We start from the raw sequence: 20001 nt of genomic DNA, 5'->3' as shown, positions 1-20001 counted from the left end.
GCAATGAATCATGAGGACAGACAGTGAGGACACTGATGGCAGGAGATGGACCACCAAACTGGCTGTTGTGCTTCTCTAGGTAAGAGAGCACTAGAAGAGAGCATCAGCATTTCAAAGGGACTGTCACAGTTGCAACACAAACAGCACATCAGAGATGTGCTCCTGGTTTTCAGGTGATTGTGATCAAAGGGTTGTCAAAAATAAGGTTAGAAAGCACTCGCAAGGTCATCTCATCTATCTATTTTCTGCTCTATCTTCTGCACTTCAGTTGTATCTATGCCGCTTCCCACAGATGCTGTCTAGCCTATTCTTAATGACTTCCTCCAACAGAGACACCATGAAGTCCTCCTCTTGATGTCTAATTTAACATTGCTGCAAGTTAAAATCATTGCTTGTTCCCTTTGTCTCAGGAAACCATCGTAATCTCTTTGTTCATGCAGGAAAGTTTATCCGGATGAAGTTTATTTCTGTGCATCGCCTTTAACAAAAACATCCATGCTCCTTTCATTCTTACTTTTTAGGCCATGTGTCCTTGACTTCTGAAGAGCCACATTGTCCTCAAAATGATGTCGCCCAAGGAAACATGCAGTGACCAAGACAAGGCACAGTGACTCATCTAGTCCCTGCTGGTGCTGGCCTGCTTTGTAGAAAGCACTTATGTTCCTATTATGTCTGTGTGGTGTAACACAGAGCAAAAATGCTCCTGCAGAAATACCCCAGCCAACTCAGTAATCCTGGTCCAAGCCACAGCCTAGGCTTTCAGGAGTCATCCCATCCTGCCCGTTGTGCAAAATCAGCACTGCACACCTAGCTCACTGGCCCTGGGACCATACTGTAACTTTGACTTATCAACTACAGCTATAGCTCCTTTTCAAAGTTTCTCTCAGTACTGCACTTCGCACCTGGAAGGGCAGTGGGCATCTCAAACCCAGAAACAATGTTATTTCTTTTATAAAAACAACACAAAACAAAAAAACAGAGCTGGCATCATGACTATTGATGTGAGTGCACAGGAATGAGTTCTGCTGCTGTCTCCCTTGCCTGAGTATGCAAGGTTAATCCAACTGCTTCCAGTGGGGCAGAAAAGAGATTTCCTCTAGAACAAAATGCCAGAGACTTCTGCTTTTTTTTAGTGCCTTCCATCTGCTAGGATCATCTGCTAGGACCATCTGGACATCACGAGTTCAATCAATTTCCTCTGCTAAAGGTAAACTTGGCTGTCGGAAGGGTGCCAGGTCCCTTTTATTTTCTATCTGTAGCTGACATTGCTTGCATTTTCCTGTTGACCACAATCTGTGATAGAAATTTGTTTGGTTTCACCTCTCCTCCCCCATTCTTCCCTCTTTCAGGGAGGTTTTAAACAGCATCATTTGTAAAAGTATTTTGGAAAGGTGAGTCCAAGAAAAGCCTTCACTCTCCACCACTCCTTTGTATTATGGAGCATCCTCATCCCCAAAGACACAGAATAAAGAAATTATAATGTAGCTTTTCTTTAAAATTGGAGCCCTCCTTTCAAGGGAACTTCTTATCTGTGGCACTCTATTGCTTGATTTTCATGGCATCTGAGGAGCTCCCAACTCTCTTTGCCCTACAATACTCCCAAGAGACTGGAAAGGGCATGGAGGAATGTCTGGATGCTGTTCTCCGTGAAAGGTTTGGATGCATCCTTTGGTATCTACGTTGCAGGGGGTTCCCAGGAACTTAGTGATGCTTGAAGCAGTCACTGGTGAAAAGCTTGGGCCATATTCAAAACACTCACAATCAGTGTCCCATTTACACATCCCATTTACCTTTCTCTTAATGAAGGAAGCTGGGATTTGGTAACCATCAGGAGCAGAAGATCTGGATCATTCTGTGTTAGTTTGGATTTAAGCAGTATGGATGGCACTGGCGACTATTTTAAGCTCCATCATCTAACTGGGCTCAGTGGGACACTGTAGATTCCTGCTACTCTCAAGGCATGGGATACATGACTGAGAGAGCTGAGCTAGCAGAAACATAACTGCAGCTGTTTCACAAAGTGTCAATTTTAGTTTAAGTAAGTATAAAAAAGCTGATGCAGTTGGCCTTATACTGATGCAATATATTGATGTTCATGCAGTGGTAAGCACTTCTAGAAGTGACACAGCCTAAATGATCTAACTTACGGTTTTCCACAGAGGAGTCTGTGGCAGATGAGGGAATTAAAGAGGCCAATACCCCCACTGTTTGTCTCCAAAGATTTAATAGGTGTCTGCTGTAGGAAGTGAATGCACCTGGAAGATGTTCAGCATCCTGGACTGAGTCCTTGCCTGCCTCCACAACTTTGAGACGCAGCCAACTACTGCTTGAAGCTAACTTCACTGGAACTGTGAATCGAGTCATGCACACCTAATACTTTGACTGTAGGAGTGGAAACTCCAGTATTTACTCCATCAGAAAGGCCTTTACAAAATATCAATGTACAGGTTTTAACACAGACCACAAAACTTTGGTGCAAGGTGTTTTTCCGTCTTTTAGAAATTGTTGAACCTGTCAAAGTTTGCCTCCCCAGACCACACATGATTCTTGTACCTTGAGGAGAGAGATTTGCAGACAAATTGCCCTGAGTCACCAGCTCAGACAGGTAAGCAGAAGGGGAAGCAGAGGGGGAGGGTAGGCAGATTTCCTTGCTTGTAAACAAAGACTGTGGAAGCAACAAAAAAAGACAATAAATGCCTAAGTCAGACTTGCAACACTGGAAACAAAGCCTCACCACTCAAAAGAAGAAGTGGTGACAAAACAAGATGGTTAAAACCTTTTCACCTTTCATTAGCCTTCAGCAGGATTCTGACCTAACTCCTGTTAGACAGTCACTTAACTTCCAGCTAAGAAACACTATGGAGGGAGCACACCACAGGAAAGCAGTTTTGCTTCTATGCTTTTTTCCAGACTTACTTTCAAGCCCTGGCTTTGGTGTTCTGTAATAATGTGTTGTCATAAGAGCTGCAGTCTGCCTTAGTCACTCTGGTATGCTCCTGATTGTTCCTTTAGCTAGATAACAGCATGCTGCATCTTACCTTGCTTTGGACGACTGGGGAGGTAAACTGCTCTGGGATGCTGTATATTTAAATAGTAGGCTATTGCATACAATGCAACGCTGCTATCTGAAATGCTAGCCTTTCTGTTATGTATGCTAGATAGATACAGGTTTACTACTGGGCTCTCTTCTTTCCCTTATAGCATCCGTATTCTGTCCATCTATGCTGGGAGCAAAAGTGCTGAGGAGACACCTCTGGCCCTAGCACAGTCCCATACCACTTTTTGGCCCTGTCACACACCCAACATGTGATTGTGTGGAAAATGCAGGATCTATTATGTACATCATATGAGGAAGCCATGCAACTGCATTGCTATCCTGTTCACACTGGGGCTGTGTCCATCCCCAGGTGTTTGATGTGCTGCAAAGGAGGTGTGCATTCGTGAGGGCCTTGGGTGAAGAAAACCCTGCTTCTTTAGTTCCAGGCAGGCAAGCTGAGGCATTCAGCCTTGTGAAGACTGAGGCAGCTATGGACAGGTGTGTAGATGTAGCGTGGCCTATTTTAGAGTTTAAAAATACAATAATTCAGCAGCCGTTAGAGTATAAACTTTTGTAAGAAGCTTTCCGAAGTATGAGTTGAAAAACCTCCAGTGCACCTCCTCATGTAGGTGTAAGCCCAAGTGTATCTCTTCCATGCTGGAGAGCAGCTGTATGGGCCAATGGTTTGGTCTGGAGCACATAAGGAGCTCTTTATAAGTGGAGTCTGTGGCACTGGGGATGAGGCCTCTCGGTCTACACAAATGCCTGAAGACTGGGGAGGCTGGGGAGAAGACCTACCTACAACCCACATCAGTCATCCCAGTCTGGGTCTAAACAGCTAGCTTGGACATTGCTGACTCTGTAGTTGCAGCAGCCTGGAGCTGGTACATGCAGGCTGCACCTAGCTTGGTTATTCCTAAAACTTGCCATTGCCTGCAGGATAGGGCACTTCTCCTGCTGTAGATGCTCAGGAACTTTGGTAGATGTCCTAGGTAGTTTCACTTAGCTGGGACCTGACAGCACACAGACCTACAGGCACCCAATGTCTGTGGTGGCCACCACAGCACACTGGCCTTGTGGGGGTTTTTACCCTAAATCAAGATGGTAAGGCAGAGTAACACTTTATTGCCCTGGAACAGCACAGGGGGAACTGAGGAGGGCCTTCAGGCTTAAGCCTTATCTGTGCCATGAAGTTGTCAGTGCCACCGGAGTTCTGTCCTTTCTGTGAGGACTTGACTGGGTTGGGAGTGGGCTTGCCCCCACCAGGTGCCTGTGAGCCTCTGGTTTCTTCCATGTTGCTGGTTCCAGCCCAGACAAGGTTCAAATGCAAATTGTCCAGAGCAGCCTAATGGAGAAACTTTGTGGACAATTTTGTAATGATCCTAGCCTTTTCCAAATGGGAAAAAAAACAAAGACTATTTTTAGGGCAGACCTGACAGTGCATAATGTGGTGGGTGGAAAAGTGTTTCCTGAAGAGTGGGCTTGGACCCACACTTTACTGACACAGCATAGACATACTAGGGCATCACCAGCATGTGGTACAGTGGGCATTTGCACATCTGGCACAAGGCAGAAATCCTGCTGTTTAAATGAGTCTCCTGGCCAGTTTAGGAAAGAGCTGAGCAGGCTGCAGAAGATAAATATTTATTTCATAAAAGAATTATTGCGGTCTTTTAATTTGGCTTCTGACATAATATGGGTCAGACAGTACTATGCAACAATTTCTGCATTGGCAGGAGCTTACTTCAGTGATTTGAGAGGGCTTCAAAGAAAACTCAGCTCTCTGGGCAAATGTCAGCCATTGCAGGCAGCTTTTGTTGGAAGGCTTGTTTTACATTTCCTGCAATTTCTCTAGATAAGTTTTGTGAAATGAGATCAGACCCAGTGTTTGTTCATCTAGAAACACAACATGGGACTGGTTGGATCAGAGAGACACTCCATTAGCAAGTTTTTATAAGCCAGGTCTTTGCAGAGAACTCAGAGCATGCTTGGGTAGCCAGCGGGTGATAGTGCATCAGTTTTGCTCCCTTCCTAGGTGTGCCAGTGAGGGCTGATGATGCACCGCCTCTCCCGTGCCTCCTTGGGATGTCCTGGGCAGTGCCAGTGAGTGTCAGCATCTCTACTTAGCATGCTCATGTCTTTCTTAAACATGGATACTGTTGGGAAGTTGTGATTGCTATTTGCTATTTACTATTGATTTGCTGTTTACTATTGTTTCACCAACAGTAACACAAAGTTAAAAAACTCCCAAATCTGTTATACAATCTTTATTTCCTAACCGGTTATAAAATGTTAATCACAATTGCCCTATTTCACCAAATACTTCCCTTTTCTAAGAAAACTCTCATCCCACAGAGTTCGTTACTAAAACCAAATGCTGGCCCTTTTTTCATTTTGTTATATTTAGTTTCCATATTCCTTAGGTTTTCCTTCATTCAGAAAGAAGTTGACAAAAAGCTGGTGAATATGATTTTATTCCATGGAAACAAAGCAACAAAACCCTTTCTTTCCGACAAGAAAGGTAGTACAAAATATATATTTCACAGTGGAACAAAACCAGACATTGATTTGGATTTTCTGATGATACAGCATTTGCAATTATTATTTTATCGAATATGAATTGTGCTTTTTATTACAGTTACTTTTTCTTAGCTATGCCAGCTCTGAAAAGCTGGATTTGGAAGAACAAGTGAGGAGGTTAGGCTTCTTCTTTGTTTTTTCATAATTTTTAGGCAGTTTTTAGGCTGTATTCATGATACTCTTTCCATAGACATCAGCAAGCTTTGAATCAGATGCAGAGACAAAAAGCATTCAGATGGAAACAAATACTGCATGTGTATTGTCATATCTTTTGATATAAATGCTGTCTTAGTGTGATATAGTGGACAATAACCAGTGCCAAAGGATATCCTATGTCTCACATGTCAAATTAGAAAGCAAAACAAAATAAGGAAAGTACTTTTTCATACTCTGCACACCTTTCTGAGTTTTAATTGGATTTTCCATGGTCAAATAGGATCATGTTTAATTCCCTCAGCATAGCTTCATTTGACTTCGGGTGGTAGGCAGTCATAAAAATGGACATTGGAGTTAGCACACCTTAGAATCATAGAGTCATAGAATCGTTAAGGTTGGAAAAGACCCTTAAGATCATCGAGTCCAACCATTAACCTATCACTGCCAAGTTCACCACTAAACCATGTCATCGAGCACCACATCTACCCTTCTTTTAAATACGTCCAGGGATGGAGACTCAACCACTTCCCTGGGCAGCCTGTTCCAATGCCTGACTACCCTTTTCGTGAAGAAGTTTTTTCTAATATTCAACCTAAACCTCCCCTGGCACAGCTTGAGGCCATTTCCTTTCATCCTCTCACTTGTTACATGGGAGAAGAGACCGACCCCCACCTCACTACAACCTCCTTTCAGGTAGTTGTAGAAAGCAATAAGGTCTCCCCTCAGCCTCCTCTTCTCCAGACTAAACAACCTCAGTTCCCTCAGCCTCTCCTCATGAGACTTGTGGTCCAGACCCTTGACCAGCTTCGTTGCCCTTCTTTGGACACGCTCCAGCACCTCGATACCCTTCTTGTAGTGAGGGGCCCAAAACTGAACACAGTACTCGAGGTGCAGCCCTTGAAGAGGAACAGGGTAGTTCTCACTGAAATCAGGTATGTTTTCAAGCTGCCTGCAGGCAGAGGCAGACATCTTGACACTACCAACAGTGTCATACATACATGCAAGCTGGAGAAAGAAATTGCATTCATAGCACAATGTTTAACCACACTGTCAAACACTACAGCTTAACGGCACGATCTGTGGATTATAAAGAGGAGTTGGCTGATATTTAGTATGCAGAAACCTCAGTTACCCATGGAACATTAGCGATCCACAGATGATGCAGTTTGGTCAACACTCTTTTCTGAGCTCACCATTATTAAGAAGTTTGTCTTTGCCTTGTTTCTGTTCTTTTTTCACAGTGACCAAACCTTGACAATTCTACTGCCTGTGGAGTCTACTTCCTGCCTAAACTCACTGTAAAGTCTAGGAACTTTTCTTCTTGCCCTAAGTCCCATAATTTCTGACTGAATATTTGCACTAGTAGCAGAGACACATTAGCTACTAAATCAATATGGGATGGGAGGCAATAGCCAATCCTGCACTTTCTAACTAGGAATGGTGCTTGTCAAGACAGATCACAACTATTTGCCCATGTACAAGGCCACCATGGGTCCCTTGGGTCTTTGACAGAGAAGGTCTGTGGGGTATTCCTCCTTGTGTGAGGACAAACTGCTCTCTCCTAGGCAGCCATAGGGTCCAGAGGCATGTCTTGCTGTGTGATCTAAGGTTACTAGATTGGAGTAACAGACTTGTTGAAACACAAGGCCTGACACAAACACTTGAAAAGGCTAACATAGCCTGCATGTTTTTTCTGACCTGCAGTGCAAATCCCAAGTAGGCTTTTAAGAAATTCTCTGTGATGTTTGTCTTTAGGGATATAATCTGGGTTTTTAGTTGTAAAATGATGCACCTCTTGTTACCTGACTTACTAACTTGGAGGTGGTATGATGCATGAGCAGGGCTGGTCAAGAATTTAAACTTTAGAAAGTAGTGTATTTTTACCAGAAATGCTTTCTGATGAGTTTGCTGTTGTTCACCGAAAAATTCTATTGGAAATATGTCTTAGCCCTGAGGTGGAATTCCTGGCCCAAGGGAAAAGTAAGTGTCTGAGATGTTGAAACATTTGGTTTTGGACAGTGGGTTTCAGATCTCTGTTTATTCTAGTGCAATCCAAGGCTGTGAAGCACAGCATGATGCCCCTGAGATGACTGGGCACCGGCCACCTGAAGGCAGAGGATATTGCTCTTTCCTTTTTCCCTGAAGAGCTGCATACATCATGATGCCATCCCAATGTGGGAGCTGTATGAAATTGCATCTTTTGAAATTTAACAGTAGTCAGGCAGAAAAGCCCCTTCATAATATGGTCTGGTTATATCACCAGGTGTGGATAAAGATGTCCAAGTTGGATATGTTGTGGAATGGTTTCAAAATATTAAACCAAGTGACATTTTCAAAATATTTCCCGGTTGGCTTCCTTATATATGGCTAGGGGTTGAGCTTCAGCCAGTCCTTCCAGCAGCCAGCTGTAAGGATGCAGGAGCAAAATGACCAGTGGCAAAACAAAAGCCGATAGAGCCAGCAGGAGTCCAGCCCCAATATAGCCAAACACCGGTGTTCCACCAGCCCAGCAGAGAGCAGCAAAAGCCACAACGGTTGTGGCCAACAGTAACCTCGAAGAAACAAGAGCCAGCAAAGCACCCACAAGCTGCACAGCCTGCAAGGCCTGCCCAGCCTCCCCACCAAGGCCCCTTGCAGCAGCCCTGAGAAGAAAACCAGCAGCAGTAAGCTCAGGTAAGCACTTCAGGAGTCACAATTTGTGGGGCCGTCCTGCCATGGGGGGCACATGATAAAGGGTAATTCAATCAGCCTGTCTCCAAGAGGAGAGAGCAGAGCATTTCACAGGCTTCTCACTGAGGAGTTTGCAAGCTGCTTACAGGAGACCCTTGGGCCAGCTGGGCAGGAAGGTGGGAGGCAGAGCCATGCCTGGAGCAGGGGCACATGACTCACCACACTTCAGCCTCACCACTGCTGCCTCCACACCAATGCTGCCTGCTCCTGCTGTAGCAAGGCAGCAGGTACTGCTGTGGCAGGAGGCACAGAGCTGGGGGTGCACTGCCTTCCCAGATCCCCCTTAACCCAGAACCCCTCATAGCCATCCCAACGGTTTGGAGTGGCAGCAAATGAGAGAAGTATGCATAGCTCTGCTGCTGCACAGGTCTTTTGTGGAGGGATGGGTCAGACTTGCTAAGGACAGTGACCTTTTTCTTCCCCTCCAGCAGCAACTGAGGTCCACAGGACTTGAGGGAAGGCTGGTGAGAAGGAAAATCCCTTCGCTACAGGGTGCAAAGGCAAGGCTGAAGATGGTCTCTTCAGAGGCTCAGTAATCCCTTATCATAGAATCATAGAATACCAGGTTGGAAGGGACCTCAAGGATCATCTGGTCCAACCTTTCTTGGCAAAAGCATGGTCTAGACAAGATGGCCCAGCACCCTGTCCAGCTGAATCTTAAAAGTGCCCAATGTTGGGGAATCCACCACTTCCCTGGGGAGATTATTCCAATGGCTGATTGTTCTCATTGTGAAAAATTTTCATCTTATGTCCAGTCAGCGTCTCCCCAGGATTAACTTGTACCCATTACCCCTTGTCTTTTCCATGTGATTCCTTGTAAAAAGGAAGTCTCCATCTTCTTTGTAGCCACCCTTTAAATACTGGAACATGGTTATAAGCTCTTCCCTAAGACTTCTTTTCTCAAGGCTGAGGAAACCCAGTTCTCTCAGCCTTTCCTCATACTCCAGGCTTCCCAGTCCTTTGATCATCTTGGTGGCCCTTCTCTGGACCCTCTCCAGCCTGTCCACATCATTTTGCAAAGCGGGGACCAAAGCTGAATACAGTATTCCAGGACTAGCCTGACAAGCGCTGAGTAGAGTGGGATAATGACATCTTTATCTCTGCTGATGGTGCCGGTGTTGATGCAACCCAGCATTCTGTTGGCTTTCTTTGCTGCAGCAGCACACTGTTCACTCATATTGAGCTTCCTGTCCACCGGGACCCCCAGGTCGCTTTCTACAGAGCTGCTCCCCAGCCGGGTAGATCCCAGCCTGTGCTGCACTCCTGGATTATGTTTTCCCAGGTGCAAGACCTTACATTTGTCTTTGTTGAACTTCATAAGGTTCTTGTTAGCTCACTCTTCCAGTCTATCCAGGTCTTCCCTCAAGGTGGCTTTCCCTTCAAAAGTGTCCACTTCCCCACTCAGTTTGGTATCTTTAGCAAACTTCATCAGGGTACACTTGATTCCATCATCCAGGTCACTTATGAAGATACTAAACATCATTGGGCCCAATATTGATCCCTGGGGGACCCCACTTGTGACAGGTTGCCAGTTTGAAAAGGAGCTATTTACCACCACTGTCTGGGTGCAGCCTGTCAGACAGTTCCCCACCTACTGCACAGACCACTTGTCTAGACCGTAATGTTTCCATCAGTTTCTCTAGGAGGAGACTGTGGGAAACCATGTCATAAAGCCTTGTTGAAATCCAGGTAGGCAGTGGCCACTGCTCGCCCCATATCAACCAGAACAGGTTACTTTGTTGTAGAAGGTGATCGTATTTGTTAAGCACGATTTGCCCTTGGTGAATCCGTGCTAGCTTTTCCCAATCACGTACTTCATTTGACTTGTGATAGCCCCCAGGATGATTCGTTCCATAATTTTCCCAGAGTCTGAAGGAAGACTGATGGGCCTATAATTTCCTGGATCCTCCTTTAAGCCCTTCTTGTAGCTGGGGTGACATTAGCCTTCTTACAGTCTTCTGGGACATCTCCCGAACTCCACAACTTCTCAAAGATTATGGAGAGCGGCCTCACAGCAATGTTAGCCAGCTCTCTTAACACCCTTGAGTGGATAATGTCAGGGTCCATCGATTTGTAGGGGTCAAGCCCCTGTAATAGTTCACATACCAGCTCTTTCTTCACTGACAGTGGGTCTGTGTTTGCATCAACCTGGATTTTTGTTCCTAAGGCCTGAGGCCCAACAGTGCTGGTAAAGACAGAGTGAATAAAGTGTTGAGAACCTCTGCCTTTTCAGCATCGTTGGTGACTAATTCACCTCTGATGTTGCTGGATGGATGGTGCAGCTCAGACTGTAACTGACTGTCCTGGTTTCAGCTGGGATAGAGTTAATTTTCTACTGAGTAGCTGGTATAGTGCTGTGTTTTTGATTTAGAATGAGAATAATGTTGATAACACACTGACATTTTAGTGGTTGCTAAGTAGTATTTACACTGGTCAAGGACTTTTCAGCTTCCCGTGCTCTGCCGGGTGCAGAAGCTGGGAGGGGGCACAGCCAGGGGGGCTGACCCAGACTGGCCCAAGGGCTATTCCATACCACATGACATCATGCTCAGTATATAAACTGGGGGATGAAGAAGGAAGGGGAGACGTTTGGTGTGATGGCATTTGTCTTCCCAAGTAACCGTTACACATGATGGAGCCCTGCTTTCCCGGGGATGGCTGAACACCTGCCTGTGGATGGGAAGTAGTGAATGAATTCCTTGCTTTGCTTTGCTTTACTTGCACTCGCGGCTTTGCTTTACCTGTTAAACTGTCTTTATCTCAACCCATGAGTCTTCTCACTTTTACTCTTCTTATTCTCTCCCCCATCCCACCGGGGCAGAGTGAGCGAGTGGCTGTGTGGTGCTTAGTTGCTGGCCGGGGTTAAACCATGACACTGACAACTTTACCCTTTTCCCCTGGCTGCATAGGCTCAGATCATCCCCTCCCTGCAAGGCAGCTCCAGGCCTGACGCAGTCCGGCTGACCCAAGACTGCATTAAGCTGTGCTTCCTTAGCTCGAGTCATTATTTCCCTCTAGCTGAAGATCAGGCAGCTGCATCTCTGCGTGTGCGGGGCCCAGCCAAGTGCTGCTTGTGGCTGCTTATGTCCTGGGGTTGGTGTGCTCTTTTGCTGTGTTCACATTGCTCTAGAGAGAAAAAAGAAGCACATTGGAGCTACTGGGAAAACTCCCTGAAGTTACACTCTTTTCCAACCTGATTGTGCATAACCTCAACAACAACTAATGGGCAAAAAGAACAAAGCCAAATTCAGCATCTCATTTAAGCAGTTGCCTGTCCAGGGCATGCACGCATGGGATACAGACCCTGTAAGGCTAGGACTTGTGTCGGTGTGCAGTGACAAGACAGGCCTCTCCCCAAAGGGTGTGCAAGCAAGGTAAGGTTATAAGAGTCCCTCCATGAGTCTGGCACACATCAGACTACAATCCCCTTTTTGTGCTAGGTCTTACTATGCTTTGATATGGCATGAAACCAGTGGCATCAAGTGGCCTCCTCTCCCTTGCAGGTGTGTATTCCTTATAGCAATGCACAACTATTTCAGCAGCAGCCATGGAACTCTCTGTAGGCGAGTGGTCCATCTTGGGAGCATAGCGGGTGTGGAGAAAAGAGGGTAGTGACCCTAACAGCTGATGCTTCCCAGTATTTCATGGCAGGAGCTAGCTTGATCTCTCTGTAAAATGAGGGTGGGGTACTGGGAGCAGGCCCTGCAATTTGCCTGTCAGCAATCCTTCATGCATATAACTTGTCCATTTATTTCTGTGCACACAGATTTACAACCAAGGAGGCTTCCTGCCACAGCTGAAAACGTTCCAAGGCTTAAGAGGTTTTCTCTTAAAAGCAATTCTCTTAGTATTGAAAACAGCCTGAGTTCAAAGTAAAACCATCTAGGGGCTAATTTAACCTCTACGACACCTGCTGAATCATTGTCTACTACTGTCAGCTGAGTGGGAGAGTAGCTTCTGGTGACATAGGTAATTGTCCACAAGGACATGCGAACAGAGCTGCCAGGTCCTCCTCCCACAGAGTCTGCCAAAGAGCTGTCAAGTGATAATGAATTCTCTCTCCAAAAACCTGACCTTGAGACAAGTGCCTCTCTAGCTGATTATCCTGAACCATTTCCCCAGACAAGGAGTTAACTCAGAGCTCCCTGCCCAGGATGGCTTGAATTCACAGGGTTATTCCTGGTGCATCTTCCTCTGGGTGCAATATGCTCCAGAGGGGCATAGTTCTTCCTTCTTGAAAGACGCTGTTGAATTTGCATTTCTGAGGGTAATGAAAGCGATGAAAGAACTAATTTCCTCCAGCATTAAGCAGAACTTGTGCTCCCGAAGCATGTAGAGGTCTCTGAGAAGTCTGCTTTTGGTCTGGAACAAGCTACCTCCCATCACCTTTGCTGCGAAGGAGGAAACACCACTCTGAGCCTCCGCATTCCTTAACTCTGGTATCTGGGTGAGAGCATACCATCTAAGCACCAGGATAAGCTCTTCCATCTGTTTATGAGTCAATTTTGAATTATAGCACCTCAGGCTTTTGCACAGGGCTGCAGCAATTGTGCAGAGGCCAAGTATCAGCTCTGCACTTTCTCCCTCAGGGCATTTTTCTTGCATTATGGCCTGACACCCCTTAATGCCAACAGACCCATCCCTCTCTGATATTGCACCCACAAACTTTTCAAGTCTTCCAAGCATGAAAGTCTCCTGTACAGTACTGGCTGCAGAGTTAGGATGGAGGTTTGCTGGTTGCTTCTCACTTGTGTCCTAGGTGGAAGAGGATGCATAAACAGGAGGTGTTACATTTCATTTGGTAGAAGCTGATGATCTGACATTTACTGCCTGTGTGTTGTACAGGGGCTTTGATAACCTCTTCAGTGCTAGTGTCCTCAGAGCATTGCTTGTCTCTTTCCCCAGCAAGTGCCTCCAGGGTTTGGGGAGCTGCCCATCAGCAATGAGGAAGGAGGGTGAGTACAGTAAGGCTGCAGAATCCATCTATGCAGAAGGTAGTAGAAAAGGGCACAGCAAGCCTGCAGCTGCTGTACTACCCCATGACATCTCCAGCTTGTAACAGCAGTGTTTCAGAGGAAGGTTTAGAAAGACTTTCTACTCTGTAAAAGAATGACTTTTCACCTGGCATACCATCACCCTTATGGGGTTGCAGGGATTCCTAATTTTTCTTGCTCCTGCTGTTTTTGTTTCTTCTTCGCTTTTTCCCCAATGCCTTTCTGTTCATTTCCCCATTATAGTGCTACCAGCTTTTCCACAGTGACAAGGAGTTTTGCACTGACTGGCATTTCCCTTCAAGTGCCAGCTTTTGGAGTCAAGTGATTATATCAGATTAAGGTGGCTAGGAAGAGCAGGAGGGAGATGGAGCTGGGAAGAGATCCACTGTCTTCTCTCCTGTAAGTATTTATGGTGGCTTTTTCTGTTTGGCAATAGCAGTGCTTTGGAAGACTCTAGCCCTTAAGAACTGAAAATGTCACATTTCAGAGCAAGCCCAGGAAGCTGAGCTCAAATCCACCACACCCAGGTGGAGTTCTGGATCTATAAAAATCTCCTGCTGACTTCTTTGGCTCTCCAACACAGGAATCACATTCGTTATTTGCTCTTTGTGTCAATCCACAGCCTCTGCAATGTTGCCAGTGATCAGTTTTACCACATAATTTCAGATGGAGGCTGTTCTGTAAAATCCCAGTTCTTACAGCCAGGCAATTACATGACCTCTCAGCTTCCATGAATGACCTCCATATTGTAGTGCTCCCAATTTTCCACAGGGAACCCTGCTCGTTTACTAAAAGCCTGGAGTTCAGGCTATTCATCAACCAAGGGTTGTCTAGGCTGGAGGGTAACATTTGTATTTTTATTGTGTGACTTCAAGCCTGTGAAGTCATCTCCTTGTATCCCTATTTAGTTGCACCAGAAGAGGATTGAGTCAATTCTGCCTTCCTTATGAGGTAACCACATGTAGCTAAGACGGCATAGTCTTGAAAACATGAGGAGACACGATAGAATGGTACATTTTATTTTCGGTTGTACACTATGACTTGGCCAGCTAGTTCAATGCCGACTGCGAGGCAGCAACACAGGAAGAGCGTGGGAGACAAATCCAGGTGTCAAAGATTTAATGATGTCATTTGCCTAGATATTTCAGCTTAAAAGGCAGGGTTCCCAAACCTTTTTGGGACCAGGCTGCTCCCATTGCTCTCAGCATGTGTGTGGGAGATTTCCCTTGTACTGAACAGAGCTGGGGTGTGGAAATTTCTTTATTGTTCCCAGATTGGGTGGAGTGAGTTTCTATTGTTCTCAGGTGTGAGGCGAGGGACTTCAGCTGCTGCCTGGTCAAAACACAGCTGGCTCCATTCAGCATGCTTTCAATGAGCTGGTGTGCCTATGGGGCACAACCTGGTAGCCTAGCAAGATTTCCTCTGGGACCTCAGAAGCAGTCTGGCTGCATTAGTAGAGGCTCTGGCTTTACAGGCTGTAGCTTTGACATCACTTCATGCTTCCAGCTCAGGAGCTGGCTTATTTGGCACACAATGCTCTGTAGACATGCATCCTGACTATTTTGCTTCCCAGCACTAAGCTTCCTGGCACCTGCATACCTGTGCCTCCCCGCAGTACTTGCCCACCTCTGCCTCTGTGCGCTCACAGCAGCTTTCTGATTTGTCCACTGCTATGATAACAGATGCCAGGTGCAGGGTCTCCCCCAGGCGCTTTCCCAAGGCTCGTGGCTATGCAGAACGTCTCCCCAGTAAAGTCACAGTCACCCATACCTAAAACACATCTGAAATGTGAATGCAAAAGGTGTAGTTGGAAAAAGTGTTACAACTCTGTGGTGACTGATTGCAAATGTCTTGATGTCCTTTTCTTTCCCCTACAAGAACCTTTATTTGGGATACGTCTTTCAAGGGTCCCCATATTATTCTGAGGAAATGTTTGAAAATTAATATGACTCACTCAAGGCTGAGAAAGAGGCTCCAGGAGCAGAAACCCCTGTGGCAGATCCTGCTACAAATGCCTCCAACCCTACCACTACCTTAAGCACAGCCAATGTCCCCATTCCTGGGAGGCATCTAGAGGGGACCACCGCCCAGCCTGAGGTTGATCCCCAGAGCATGAGCAAGCTGCCTGTTAAGAGCATGATGGCTCCATCTCCTACAGCAAATGTCTCCACCCAAGGGCAGCATGTCATGGCTGCAGCACCACCTGGCCATGCTGTTCTCTGGAGCAACAGTCCCAATCTCAAAGCTGCCCATAGCTTTCCTGTAGGCAGTGAGGCCTTCAGGCATTATATGCCTGGCCACAGAGAGTACTCCTGTGGCTACAGAAGCCAGCCCCATCAAGAAGGGGCAAGGGAGAGCACCTCTCAGTAACCTGTTAAGGCACCCACAAAGCTCAGCATATCATAAAGCCAGAGGGTATAGAAAAAATCCCCTCCTTCCATCCAGACCAGGAATAAGCCTCCAGAATGGAAGCAGCATCCCCCTGTCCCCAGGGAGCAGCTACAGCCTGCCTGGGTGGGAAAGGAGATTTCAGCAGTCAGAGGAGAAACCGCCAGGCCAGGAAGACAGCAACTCTTTTCCTGATGGCCACTGGGAAAGCACGCTGTCTACAGAGACAATAATGCCGGCCACAAGCAAAGCAGATTCCCTCCCAAAAACAGTTCACCAGGCCCCCATTTGAAACCCAGAGAGCAAGAGGAAATTATACACGTCCCAAGGGAAAATGTTGGTGGGTCTCCTAGTTCCAGGACGTAGGTAGCCTGCCTGCCAAGCTGCAACGCATTGTTGCTAAATACCAGAATCCGTCCATCTGAGGCAGAAACTTGTCTGTATGACTGGGAGAACCCGGACACTAGCTCTTTGTACTCTGAAAGGCAACACCTTCCTTCTCCAGGATGCGCAGCATGGGGCAACCAGCAGAACACCACATGTTTCACAGTGGGGCGGGCACCATGGCAGGAGACCCTACTGCATTCATTGAGCCCCTCACTAAGTCACCATCCAGAGAGAGATCCTTATGTTCAGAGCGAAAATGCACTTTATCTAAGAGGCAATGCGTAGAACAGTGTTCCTCTTCTGAGCCCAAGACGGCTGTGCAGAAACCCCTTCTATCCTTATTCGAGTCAGAGGCAGGGGAACCTCTTTTTGTGAAAATGACCCAGTCAGTTCAGTTGGACCTGACTTCTTCTCTGGGCAAACAGTGTGGATGTCCAGGCAGTTCTCATCAGATCCTGAGCTTAGCCCAGCCAGACAGGATGAAAATCTCCAATATGTCCCTAATAATCCACCTCAGCAGGAGGTCTATTTCCAATGCACAACAGTCAAGCCATCAAACTAAAGGGAGAACATTCTCTATGATGAGGTTATTCCATGGATCCCTGGAGGATCGTTTTCCATCTTATGGCATGCCCATTCCTAAGCCTTTGGGAAATAATCCATATTATTCTAATAGGCAGACCATCACCCCACTGGATGATCTTCGGATCAGGAAACAGATTCTTTCAAAACTTTAATCTCTTCTCAGCAAAGCATACTGCAGTATTCTGTGGGACCATCCCAGGAGCAGGGCAGCAGTTTTTCCACTGTGACAAAAAATATCCCCCAGCCCAGAGGATACCAAATGGTGTTCAGAGGAAATCCAGAGTGTCAGGAACATTGGAACTCCCTACGCAGAGTTGTCCTGTTTTCAAGTCTGAGTTCATCTGACCACTCTTCCCCCACGCTTGTGTGCTGTGCAGGGAATTAGAATGATAGGGGATTGCATGATTTCCCCCCAGGTTCAAACCCTCCACATGGGAGCAAAAGCCTCCTGAAGGCAGTCACTCTAAGCATGTCAAACGTTGTCTACCCAGCTGGTCTTCAGTCTAGCCGGAGGTGCTTGAACAAAACTCCAGGCCAGGAGAAGGCTTTGGTATCTTTGGTAAAGAAGCAGCTAATCATGACAGGAACATGCCATGCTCAAAAAAGAGCTCTGATGAGCAGAAGAGGCCTGACACATGGCCAGATCCAACTTAGAAATGCCCTTTGTGGGAGCAATATAAGATGTGACAGCCATACCACCCACCATTCTGGACAAATCCTATGAACTAACTAATTCAATGAGAAAACTGCTCCTGAGAAGCAGGCTGAGGGCTCACTCATCCTTGCCAAAGAAGGGCCTGAGCCAGAGGCAACCAGAAGTGCCAATCAGATTAATGAAATTGATCGAGTAGGAGAACAGGCAGCCCAAAGCTTAAAGAGAACGTGGTGTTTCAGCATTTCTCCAGCACTGGAGCACCATCTGGTGACAAGAAGCAGGAACAGGTTTCTGCAGACCTGGTATTGTCTGCTAAGAAAACATGTTTTCTCTGTGACTGAGATGCTGCTCAGGTGTCCAAGCACTGATACCTCCAACAGAGAACATCTATCATCCTTTGGCTCTCTAGCAGGAGATATGACAAACAATCCAGAGGAAAGCAGCCCAGAGTGCCTACTGCTGCAAAACTAATGCATGTCTTTAAATGGCAGGCAAAGAGAAGATAGCCCAAGGAAGTAAATTAGCATACAGGTAAGTTATTCTGTAATTCTTAATATCATTAGGAATGGATAAGGAAAGACATTGTGCACAAGAAAGAGCATCTGCCCAAATGGTACATAGGTACCACAGCTATACTAGTCTGATAGTTTTTGATGTAAGTAAATCCCCCTTTGTATAACATTTCCCTCCACTTCTAAGTGCATCGGGGCTGCTCATCTTGTAATGCATTGATACCAGCTTTGTGTAAAGGACACACTTACCTGGAATCACAAGGTCTGAGGCAGTGGTCTGCTTTTTCATGCTAGGATGTGCTCAGGCCTTTCTTTTTTTAGTTTCACCAAAAGAAAAAAAAAATATGTAAAAGGGAAGCATATCAGATAGAGGACAAACAGATTCGTTAACCTGTTCAAAGCGCTTATTCTCATTCCTTTGCCTTCCATTTAGCTCCAGAACCTCATGGCCTGGAAGAGGGCCTTTGAGCACAGCATTTCTGTATGCATGAGCTGGTCCTTGGGAAGTCAGTATCTGGCTGCCTGTGGGTGGTTTGCACAGGTGACAGTCAGAGAAGTCTGGTGGGAAGGAGACTGGTAACTAGAAGTTGTCTCTTTTCCCTTAACTGAGGTCTAGACCATTTGTCCCAGCCTCAGCAGTGAGGAAAAACTCGCCTCTGCCCACAGCTGAACCACTGCCCCCGGTCTCCCACAAAGAAAGCTCCCTGATGAACACCAGTCCCTTCTGTCGCTAACACCTCTTTCAGACAGGGTACCACATGGCTGCTGTCAGTGGCAAGAAGTTTGAGGCATGACTCCCTGACCTCATGCTATCAGAGAAAGAGGTCATCACTGCAAAGAGAGTGCACATAAGAGCTACTGGCTTGTTTCTGTGATCAAACATCCAAGTTGGATTCATACATGGCTGGGAAGTTGGCTGTCCAAGTGGTCTATTGGGGTGCAAATGTAGCTACTTAGCAAACAGCACAACATACGATAACCCATACCTCCAAACACTGAGCAACACAATAGCATGCAGCATTGGAGAAAAGCACCCGTAATTTTTTTATAGAGAGATTTTTTGTTAGATGTCAGGTTGACTCTATGAACTTGGCATTCCAAGGCAGCTGTTGCCTAACCTTTGACACCAGTTTAGATTTCTTGGGTGAAAGAGCAAAACAAAACCTCTGAACGCCTGCTGCATTAGGAATCGAAGACCCTTGTTGGAACTGAGTGCTTCTTGTGTTCAGTTTTACGGCTTGGCATACTAGCACTACTTGTGTATTCTGCACAGTAGCAAACAATGCTGTTCATTGTGCATGGATGTACTAGTGATTTGGCCGGTTTGTACTGTCACTACCAACACCAACAATCCAAAACACAGGCAGCTTAAATTTCTCTGGTATTTCCCCCTGCTGCCACTTCTGTTATTATTTCTCTAGTGCAAAACCTCTTTATTCAGGTGTGCTTCTTCAATCAGTGTTGCAGTTGGAAAGGATTTCTCCAAAACAGTGATATTATTCTCATTAACTAGTGTATACTTTTGCTTTCATTAAGTGATGCACTGATTCAGTTTCTTCTCCTGGACAGGAGAGCCAGAGCCACATTAGAGAGTCCCGCTGAAACACAGCCAAACAGAGCCCGATGGATCCTATCCTACATTTGAAGGAGTTTCCTCATTACAGCCAAAGGTGTCTTTTCTTGCCACATGTCCCTGTGGATTTGGAGATAGAGGGTGGCATGATGCAGGATGGAGAGTACACCCCACACAGAGCACCAGTGATGTGTAAGTCAGTGGGTGCTCGACTTCTGATTTCTGTCTCACTTTGCATGGTACAAGCTTCAGCGTAAGTGCAGCAGGAGAAGCATGCTCCAAGTCTGCCAGAACTGATAAGCAGAGTTCCCACTGTTGAATGCTACACCCCCACATGCCACAGGCAATTTAACACAACACTGGAGGCTTTAGGACTCTCATCAACAGTTTGTTCCAGAGACGGA

Source organism: Nipponia nippon, unplaced genomic scaffold (assembly GCF_047370975.1).
Source record: "Nipponia nippon isolate SJK-2023a ecotype South Korea unplaced genomic scaffold, ASM4737097v1 scaffold_8, whole genome shotgun sequence".
In the NCBI taxonomy this organism is placed as follows: Eukaryota; Metazoa; Chordata; class Aves; order Pelecaniformes; family Threskiornithidae; genus Nipponia; species Nipponia nippon.
Note: the sequence above shows the minus strand (reverse complement) of the source record.